Source organism: Acartia tonsa, chromosome 4 (assembly GCF_053477335.1).
Source record: "Acartia tonsa isolate MP-2025a chromosome 4, ASM5347733v1, whole genome shotgun sequence".
Classification (NCBI taxonomy): domain Eukaryota; kingdom Metazoa; phylum Arthropoda; class Copepoda; order Calanoida; family Acartiidae; genus Acartia; species Acartia tonsa.
Window position 1 is genome coordinate 30,980,215 of NC_137263.1, and position 11,549 is coordinate 30,991,763.

Sequence of the window (11,549 nt, forward strand, 5' to 3'; positions counted from 1 at the left end):
TTAAATACAGAGCCCATAGATACTAGGGATGCAGCGGCTAGTTCAAAAAAGAATCAATTGAAAGTTGACATATTACGCCCTTGCCAGCAACGACTCCTAGAACTCTGGGTGGTGGTTGTTTTTTTTCTTTAACAGTCAAGATTTTGCTAACTGGACATAATTGCCCTCTGATGGAAACCGTTTGGGTTAGATGCGTTGTATCGTGTGCCATCATTTCCGCAAAAATATTAGCAGTACAAATTGACAGAAATAGTACAAAATTTATTTCAAACGAAACCATATCAAAATAAAAGCCAAATATATAACTTTACCTTGATTTTTTTTGGCTATTGAAAACTATTTTTATACATTAATCTAGACATAAAGATAGCGATGCTGCTATAAGGACGCCAAAGCTTTATATTTTTGGGATTAGAAATACCCTTACACCTCCCTTCTAAATTGAGGGTTGAGAATAAATATAAGTTTAGTGGGGTATTACCCTTCCCTCTTTTGACGATAATAATTAAGTGTTTTTTTATGAGTACGTGATGTTACACCGTGTTGTATAATATGTTTGACTTTATAATTATACTTGAATGAATGGTACCCTGGGGAGCTAAAATGTTGTAACCTCTGGGGTGGGACACACATTTTGCACCCTGTAAAATTACACCCCCCTCCCCACTTCATAGTATACAAACTCATATAACCAAAGCCCCCCCTGCCCCACCCATCAATAAGAATAATTTAGAATTATTTATGAACTGATATATTTAATATCCCTCCTCTATAACTCCTTCTGTTCTCTGAATAATTTGGCCGCAGAGAAAAAAAATTTTAGAATTTAAAAACCTTTAAAATCATTCTCTACCTCACGGACGATTTTTTACATGTCTTCAGAAGGCTTTATGTCAGCCCTCCTGCCCCTTCACCCTTCTGACACTAATACCGTAATAATATCTAGGGGTGACGTCACTAGTTTGCTTTATTTTTTTTTAAATTATACAAAATTCATATCAATGTTAATTCTATTCAAATTTTCTATGTGTTAAATAGCTATCTTTTTGGGGGGTTGTCTATAATAATGATAATATGCTGAAGTTAAAAAAAGGTTTAAGATTTATAGTCATGTTTGCTCACAAATATAAGAAAAAGAAAAGTAATATGTTTTCAAAGTTTTTGGCATGGGTAGCTTGTCTTTTCTATTATTCTGTAATTGTTTTACATTAGTTTTTTCAACAGATACTAGATATACATACACTAACAGTAAACAGAAACAATTGTTAGTTTTAAAAGAAATAGTTTATGTTACAAATCTTGCCAAAAACCGTACTTGACCAAAAACCCAATTGTTAGGGTATTTAACTTTTTTTATTGAACTTTCTTAGTTATTAAAAAATGGAAAATCTACCCTTGCACATAAGGTTCTTAATTCGACACCGTAGCAAAAAGCAATAATCTTGACAATAATTTTAAAATTACAAAGAAAACTTTTAAACATAATTCCTATAATATTAATTAATTCCAAAGTGAATGTTTATTTTTTTGTTTTGGTGTAAATCCCTATTTCCTTTCTATATGTAGTACATCAGCATGGGATTTGAATAGATAACTATTTACTTGAGCGCTTCTTTTATGGATTATATTTTTGAGAAAATCGTTTTTTAGCTTTTTTTAACCTACGTATTCAATTAACCTTCATTTGTTTAGAGCCCCTAGGTGCTAAGGGCGCAGCCACTAGTTTATTACAAAACTAGAATCTTTAAGAAGAATAAATTGGACGCACAATTAAACAGTAGCCCCACCAAATTCCACGCTGTAATAATCAATGTAATAATTCCCTGATCTGACCGGAAGGAACCTGGATGCCCCGTTGATGACCTTTGTCACACCAGGGGGAATCACGCCTACGCGCATGTCATTTTGTATATGATAATTTTACTATTAAATATGTGTAAATATGCAACTTTTTGACATGTTATGTGTAATTATGATATGTCTGTACTTTGTATATGTAACTTGCATTTCATTTGGGATTTAGACTTAAACAAATATACTTGTTTTAATAGTATCAAAAGAAGTTGCGTGTTTGAACTTTGGTATATTTTTTAAAAAGAAAATTAACCATCTAGTACTCTAACTATCTTAAAAATACAAATCCTTAGTTAAAATACCGTGAAATCATACAAAAAAGTTACAAATGCATAATCGAATGGATGGGTTGAAATGACTACAGCTTAGGCAAATAACTTCATTATTTATGACTAATATAAAAATATGAAATTCAACTTTTTTATTATAATTTTATTCTAAACTAATGGTAAAAATATAATTGCTTAGAGCAAATTCCCTTAAGCAAACACACATACAAACAGACAAACACTAATATGAAACGGAAAAGCTTGGACGTGTCTACCTAATCATTCACCGATTAGACAGTATTTAAGAATTTCATGAATTTGCACAAAATTAATTCATAAAAGTCATTCTTAGTTACTCAGATAGTTTTTATCTAGTGTAATTTAGTGAAGGTATCCAAGCCCTTTTTTCTTGATGCATATTTTTTGTTTAATTAACCAATGCGGCTGCAGACTTTGAGGATTATATGACATGAGAGACCCATTTACTTCAATGATCTTTTTTATGGGGGGTTATAAAATATCAAAAATTAATGTGATGTGTAAAAACAATGAGCTTTGAATCATGGGGGTAAGTAACAACAAAATTATCAGAGGTTTTGTGGGTTAATACACTCCACACACCATCTGAAAAAAATCTGGGGTTGCCAGTTTATTTGGTATAGAGGGGGGGGGGGGGAGTGTAAAACCTAATATTTCTTTTTTATTTTGGTCAGGGTTGTCATAAGGTACCCTCAATTTTTTTAAGGAAGAGGTACAACCCCTCCCCACCCCCATCCAACCTTCCACTTGGATACTTTTTGGAAGAAAGTATAAAAACTGAACCACAATGGTTTTAAGGTAACTGCCAGTCAGACTTTTGACAGCTCTAGATACAGAATATCAGTGCTATCTTTAAATATGACGACTTTTATGAATAGAATAGTTATTGTGAACTTAAACTACTATAAATAAATAAAGATGCGTGCAAACTTTACAGGAAAATTGGGGCAATTTTTACACAGTATTATATATAAAATTTGTCCTCAAGCGGACATTTGCATTGATAATAAAACAAGATTGACAACATCTATGAGTAGCCAAGCACAAAATATAGATTGACAAAAAGACGGTGAATTTTCAAGCAAATGTTCAGTGGATAAAAAAAGAAAGGAAGAAAATAAAAGATAATAGAAGATTTTAAGACAGTTAGAAATCACAAAACCTTCATTAAAATATATTTATATGACTTTTTTATGACCGATGGACTGACAGACCAAAAATAAGTGAATAATTAAAATTTCGATATCTACAAATATTTTTAAAAACGGACAAAAACACCAAAGATATTGAGAAATTTTAAATTTTAGTGAGGCAAAATTATCCCCTCTAAATTTTTAGCGTGCCTCACTGATTTTAGTGAGGCAGGTTTTTTTTAAAGAATTCACCTCAGGTTAGGTTTAGTTTGGTTAGGCAATTGGCCCCACAGGGTTAGAGCTTACTGCAGGGACTAGAAATAGGGGAACAGCTACTGTGAAAATACGACGAAACGCCCCTTAAGAGGCGTTGCCAAGAAAGGGACTATACCCAAAAAATCTAATTTAGAAAATTTTCGTGTGCACGCCCCTGTAAGTATATGTACTGCATTATAGGAGTCATGGCATCACGTCTCAGGAAATGCAGAGGGAAATTTGCTAAAACATTGAGAAAATTGACACTAATTAACCGAGAAGAAAATGTGAAGCTATGTAAGAAATGTTTTATTTTCTTACACATTACATTGTAAGTAAGCAACATTAAAATTCAGGTTATATTCTGTTACATTTAGAGAAAAGTAGTCGTAATATACGACAATATTACTCTGCCTCATTTTTCAGACAGTAGTAGGTAGGCTCGCTACATGAAAATACGATTGATTAATCAAAAGCATAAAACAAAATGGCAGGATTACGAGATATTTGGCAGCTTTTACTTTTGGCATTTTAATGCTACAACTTCTCGAAGTAAAGTCATCTCCATCACTGAAAGTTCTAGAGGGTTGGAGTGATGACTGGCTTGCCTTAGCTTATTGTAAGGCATTATTCTAATTCTATATGCTAAAGTAACAGGATGTCTCTGTGCATTTATGTAATTATGTCAAATAAGATCTCATAAACGGTAAAACGAAAGTTACATAGTTTCGTTTTAGGGGGCGAATTATTAGAGGCTAATGGCTAAGCTGTTAGTGCTTTTAACATGGACAATTTAGACATTTCATTAGCAAAAAATCGACAAAACCAAAATTAGTTCAAAAATTGAATCATTAGTATTTAATTCAGAAATTGTTGATGTATGGATATTCTGCTGTTTATGGTTAAATGTTGCTGAAATAGAACCTTTTCTTTACAACTAAGAATTGTATAGACTGCTGGCGGTCAAACAGCTAAACATAATGTGGAAGAAAACACTAGTAAATACGTATTGTTAGTGCATTTATGTGCACTTCAAGTTAATTATTTATTTCTAACTTTGAGAATAGTTCCTTTCGTGGCAACGCTCCTTAAGGGGCGATCTGTCGTATTTTTACAATGGCTTTTTATAGGTTATTTTAGGTTAGGTTAGGTTATATTGAGTTAGGTGTTTGCCCCACAGGGGCTAGAAATAGGAGAAAAAGCTACTGTGAAAAATAAGAAGAATCGCCCCTTATAAGGTGCATTGCCACGAAAGGGACTATACCCGCTAACTTATGAGGAAAACTTCGATTTTATGGGTTTTTAATGGTTAAGTATGATGCATGACTTGATTTGTGACTCATACTTCTGAGAAAATCCTTTGTAGACCATTTAGTAGACGTATGGAACCCCATATATCATGTCAATCTTCTTAAATATTGTCGTAACTCTTAATGATTTATTTCCTTCTCAAGAATAAGTGTTGCTTCCAGCGTTTTCATATGTCTGCCAACTTAAACTATTTTCTACACATTTTAGAGCATATTCTTTTAGTTTGATATTTACATAAATACCTCTAAAAGATCGTTTATAATTTTGTCAAAGTTGTAGAATTGCTTCGCTTTTTGTTTTTTCTATATTGGCAGAGACACTAATTTTGAAACTGTAGAAAAAAGTTCGACACCATAAAGTCATTGTAGGAAAAACACTATTTTCAGCTGCGGCTACAGATAACTACATATGTACGACTCGGCAGCGTTTTGTCGAAATAGGTGCGGTTGTGGTTTTTAGAAGAGAAAAATCCTGCAACTAAAATTTGCCATGTCTTCAGAGATCTGGTAGAGGACATTATCTTCAACTCGATATTACTTCGAACCCCAATAAATACAACTTTTCTAATTTTATCAACTTCTTGAATATATTTAATCTCCTATGAAAACTTTTATGCTATTTGTCATACTGTCGTTTAGTAAATTCGCAATTAAACGGCATATTTGTTGGATGTTTATAATGGCTGGCAACTTTTATGAAATTTCTAAAAGAAGATATATAAGATAACATTTATAAGGCGGTACGAATGACTAAGCTGTAGTGTTCCGCCGTATTTTAGATTTACAGTAACACAGACAAACACTCTAAACTAACTTTCGTACATAGGATTAGAGGCGATTAGATTAAATGGAATGACCCTTCAATTATCTCCTAACTTATACATACACCTTAATCTTATAATATAAATCATTTGTATAACTATGTTGTGGGTCAGGGAGGAAGAGCATAATTATAAAATAAAAGTAACAGTATGTCATTCTGTTTGTCTGTACTAAAGGATTGCTAATAGCTGAACCGATATGGTTTGGTTATCCTTTACAATGTATCTTATTTTAGGTCATGAGAAGGTTTATAAATATTTTGGAGGAGGGTACCACCACCCTCAAAAGAGAAATCGCTCCTAGAAAAAATGGCAAATCTCCTTAATTTTTTTGTTACTTTTCATCCTCCTCCACAGTACACCTCAAGTACCCCTAGTGGCCTCTTTGAGCAAAGACGCTAATTGTTTATTATATGATATCAATCCAAATCTTTTGATAACATTTACAGAGCATCAAGAATTGAGGTTAAATTAAAATGAGAATTGAGGGTTAATTGATTTACCATCCATTTTCTTATCCCCGTAACCCTGGGAATGGGTGCCCCAGTTTATATGATTGTATGTATTATATTGATAAGAATTGAAATAGAAAATTGCAACTAATTTTATGTTTGGCTCAAATAAGCATCGCTAGGATCATCATTAAAATAGTTTTTGTTCCAGTAGTGGGTGTATGCGCCTACGATGTTACTAATTAAATTGTTTGGATAGGGCCTTTCAAAAGACATTAAAATCAAATATTTTGAGGTGATAAAAATGCAATAATACATAAAATTTCCAGTTGTAAACATTTTTTGGCTTTAAATTTTTTTTATATCTTTGGCATGTTTGAATGGACATTCAGTAAAGTGGTGGCAAGGAGGGGAATGTAAAAAGCATTTAATAATAAGAAGGGAGAAAAAATTAGGGGATGTGGTTTCTAAGAGGGGGGGGGGGTGGAATTTTTTGAGAGGGTAGAAAAGATTTAAGAAAATTGTGTGACTTTTTTATGTCAGGGTGGGGGTACAGAGAGGGTAAATGGGTGGTGTATCAGCCTAATATAGCCCACTAAAACATTTATAGCCCCATGTGGGGGGTAATATTAATAGTTGAGACAATATAGTACTTGTAGTATACTTTGTAGTGGTATATTTTTCAAATATTACACATATAAATCATTATTTTCTAACCCTTGATAATAAATTAAAGTTGTTTTTGTCCCTGCACTTCAAATTACATTTACGACCCAACTTTTGTTGAACGGGTTGATTTTTGGTTCTTCCACACTGAAGGACTAACAAAGGCATAGACAGATAAATATTGTTCTACTTTGCATTATTATTAAAAATAAGATAGCCTAATTCCTTTCCAGGACCAGTATGTATTGAGAACTAAATCGATTCAGTGTTATAGCGAGATTTTCACAGTCAAAAAAAGCCAAAAAGGATAGATTGTGTATAAATAAACAAACCCACAATCAATAACTTCAGGATTGTGATTAGGCTAAAATTTCCTGTATCATCCTAACCTTTCTAAATTGCAGGGATGGAATATTCTATCCATGGGCTAAAATTTTCTCCCCATTTATCATTTAATCTAAGAACAATCCACCATAATTAAACAAATATTGTTATCAATGAAATTAAAATATTGAATTTTAAGAAATATTTATGTGCTTCGCTGTTGATAAGAATAATATTGATATATTTCTAAATTATTGTCATTAAGAAAATTAAGTTAAAAACAGAGAAAAAATCTTAAATTTATTCCAAAAAATCAAACTATCTATTTTAACAAGATTTAAAATCACTAAAAAGCAAAAGTGAAGATACCTATTTAAAAAAAAAAACTTTGTACTTTACTAACATATATTCTAAAATTTCACAGAAGGCATTAAAAGGATGGAAATTGGTCGTAAAATAGCGTGGAGTTCTTTAATAAAAACTCTAAGCAAAAACTGTTACAGTTTTCTGGTTGTAAAAGTACAAAACAAATTTTTGAACAATCCAGCGCAAGATTCTTTTTCTTGTCTGCTATATAGAGGTCTAAATATATAGTAAAATACTAATCATGTCATAAGAAATTGGTCTGTAACGAATGTTGAAGGCTGTTCTTACAACTAAATATTACTTTGAAAACCATAAAGTTTTGATTTTTAGAATACCAAAATTTTGAAAAAGAAAAGAATCTCTTTTTAGATGTAAAATTAGTTTTGGAATAATAAAATATAAAATTTTATAAAAAGAATACTTTCATTTAAATGTACCAAAAGGAGGTATTTTGTCCTTTTAAATTAGGACAGGTCAACATCCTATAGCTTAATCAACCCGAAGACCCCTGAAAACAATAACCGCTTTCACTTGTTCACTTATAAAAATTGTTGTATAGTTAAAATGAAGTATAGCTTTGTTAATCTTTTCTCTGCTACTTTCTAATTTACTTACTGCAAGGTTTCGAGATTTTATACGAAAATGAACCACTTAAAATATAGCGGTTAAAATATTGCGCGCACATTCATTTCAGAAAAATATATAGGCAGGGTGCATCCGGGGTGCTCCTCCCCCCCCCCCCTCCCTACATTAAAAATCTATTTCAACCCTAAAAATTCGAACAAAAAAAAAAATCTTCCACTAAACATGTATGTGGGTATATATGTTTATTATGATCTCAAAATGACTAATTCAAATTTTAACATTGTGTAAACAATTGTAATTTATTTTAAATATTGAAGTTGCAAAAATTGTAAAAAAAAAACTAGATTTGTTTTAAATTATTTGACACCTTCAGACAGATAAAAAATGCATAAATATTAAACTCTGCATGGGTAAATTGAATGACACATCGCTGTATTTGCATTTTTTTGCAGAAAAAATGCAACTAAGTGATTGGCAGAAACTGATATATAATTGTACAGAAATGTGCAAAATTAAGCAGGCCAAAATTTGGCGTCAGGAGTAATAATTTTGCAAGTATAATCAAATAAGTTTGAGGTTACATAAACAAACTAAAGATAACAATTATTTAATATTTTATCTTTTTCTGCAAAGTCAAATAATATCAAAAATATATTTATTTTTATAGATCATAGCAGCCTTAGTTTATTTAACTTATTTAAGTCTACTCCCTTAATAACAAAAATTAAAAAAACAAAATAATTTTTTTTGCTTAATTGACCCTGGGTACTTGGTAGTCAAATGTACTTAAAAATTGCATAATTAGGGCAAAAAACTGAGACAGAAATGTTTTTATGCACAAAAAAAAACACAGCGTGGGTCATAGTCTGATTTTTAATTTTTGCATCTCAAGCGGCTGTGTCTTTAGCATATCATGAAAATTTTTATATTAATAATATCTTCTACAAAATTTTCAAAAAAGACAAATAAAAACCTGAGCTTTAAAAATAGCTTGAATATCTTTAATCATAGTTGTTTCGTTTGTCCAAAACGGGTAGTCCTTAATATTAATTTAGGCATGTTAGAATTGTACTATCGATTTCAAACTTGGCATGGTGATACCTGTAGTAGTTGGGTACAACTTAGAGAGCAACTCCTAATCGTTACCTAAATGTCCGTACGTCCATTGTGTTAATGTTCAACATTTTGACAATAATTTTTTGAGATATAATTATCATATTCATCGAAGTTTTGAATTACTGATTCCTAAGAAAACAAAGTACAATGTTATAAGCGAAGCATCTCTGAAACTAAGTCTTAAAAATGTAAGTGTGTCCTTAAACAGTATCCTGTATTTATGCAGTTTTGTAACAAGTTTAGACTTATACATTTATATTTAGTTTATTCAATTCTGACACTCCACAAGTATTTGTTAATGTTCGTTCCTATCTTTTTTAGAGCTTCGCTTTTAAGAATATCAGAACCGTCCGATTGTTTTCAATATTTGACAGTGAAGAAAACTCTTTATTATATTACGCAAGATGTTTTTTTAATCCTCTAGGGGCTTTGCCCAAAGAGATAGTCTAAAAAAAATAAGTATCTCTGGTGCTGCAATCATTAATCATAACAGCCTAAAAAAATGTTTTTGTTTTTTTGGGGGGTTGTGGGTGTCCCATCCCCCAAGAAAATAGCCTAAAACCACCACAGGATCAGTAGGTAGAATCCAATCAGTTCAGTGGTTACCTAGAACTTAAGACAGACAGGCGGACGGACGGAGAAACGGACCGACATTAAGCTACTTTGTATTATAGATATTCAATTTATATTTAGAAAATAGATTCCTATTTTTCACAAACTTACAAATTATTTTAAATATTAAATGCATTTTTACTCTATATTCGTTTGTCTGACTGCCTGATTTAGGTATTCTTCACTTTTACGGCTGTTGTCATCCAAGTTTTCTCTTTTTTTTTTATACATTATATTTAAAACTATAAAACTTTCTAGTAGTTATAATACAATGAAACATAAAAGTTAAGAAAGTTCCCCCAAATAATCATTTTCTCCACTCCCTTTGATTTCAGCAACTTCTTTATCAGTTAGATCTATTCTCACTTTAATTCTTAAAAATCAGGGGGGTATAGTATTAGTCATTTAGTCAAAAGAAAATATCATTTTGTATTGAAAATTTAAATAAAAAGAAATAAGTTAAATTTTTACAGTATTATCATTAAGAATCTCAAAACATTTTCAACTAATTTATTGTAGTTTTTTTTTATATCATAACTCCATCCTACCAATAATTATCCGGTAGTATACAAACTTGAAATTCCATTGTTCTAATTATCCACAAGAAATGCTATTCTATATATTTGCCCCGCCTTTTCCGGCTTTCCGAAGATTGCAATCTATGAAATTTGATGCATGTACAATATGTACATTTTTCAAAAGCTGGATACTATAGTCATTTCTGTTTAAATGTGAACAGGGAAAATAACATCCACAAGTCGCACAACAATAGAAAGAAAACAAGAAAAGCTTCCTTAAAAAAAATATTTATTTAGAGAAATAACATAAAGACAGATTCAATAATCAAAAAAAAATTAAGAATATCTGAGTAGCAATCTTAAGTAGCGTGATGTTGAGATTTAGCCATTTTATTACGTTTTCTCTGACGTTGCTAGAAAAGGCCGGACAAGCACTTGTTATAGAGTAGCTACGCTTAGAATATCAATAAACATAATGCCCCTGTTAGCCTGGCAAAGTACTGTGATTATGTGACAATAACTTTTTCTTGGATACCATCAGAATTTCTATACTACAGAGTTTACTTAACAAGGATGATTTCTTTAAAAGATAAACTAATGAGGATGATAACATAATTCTAAAAATATCTAGATTAAATTTTAAGTCTTCTCTTCACTGCAACTTCACAAGTTACAACTACTTATTAGTGCAATTGCTGTATATGGAGTGACAGTTTACCTCACTTAAATTTTAGTGAGACAAAATTGTCCCCTCTAAATTTTTAGTGAGTCTCACTTATTTTAGTTAGGCAAATTTTTTTAAGTATTCACCTCAGTTATCTCAATTACCACCAATTGTTTACAAAGGTGGACCAGTTATAAATTATCTTAAATTGAAGAGTAGATGCGCTACAGTTGACAGGTGCAACTAGGAGTATTATTCCTTCCCGCAGGTATTCACATGGTATTCTGGAGGTATGTGTTGCTAAGAGAAAGTGGGAGATTGACATATTTCTAAAAACACCTCATTAAAGGGATCAAAAATATTATAGATGCAGGGGTAGGCAGATAAACCTTAGCATAATTTAACTCATTTTTAAAAGATATATCAAAAGAAGTAAAGATTTACATTGAACTGGATGACAACCTCCAGTAGCGCAGCAAATAAATGTAGACGAATACTCAGAACATCGTAACAAACGGTCCAACAATTAAATATCAAGAATTAAAATTCTTTATCCCAAGAAGCC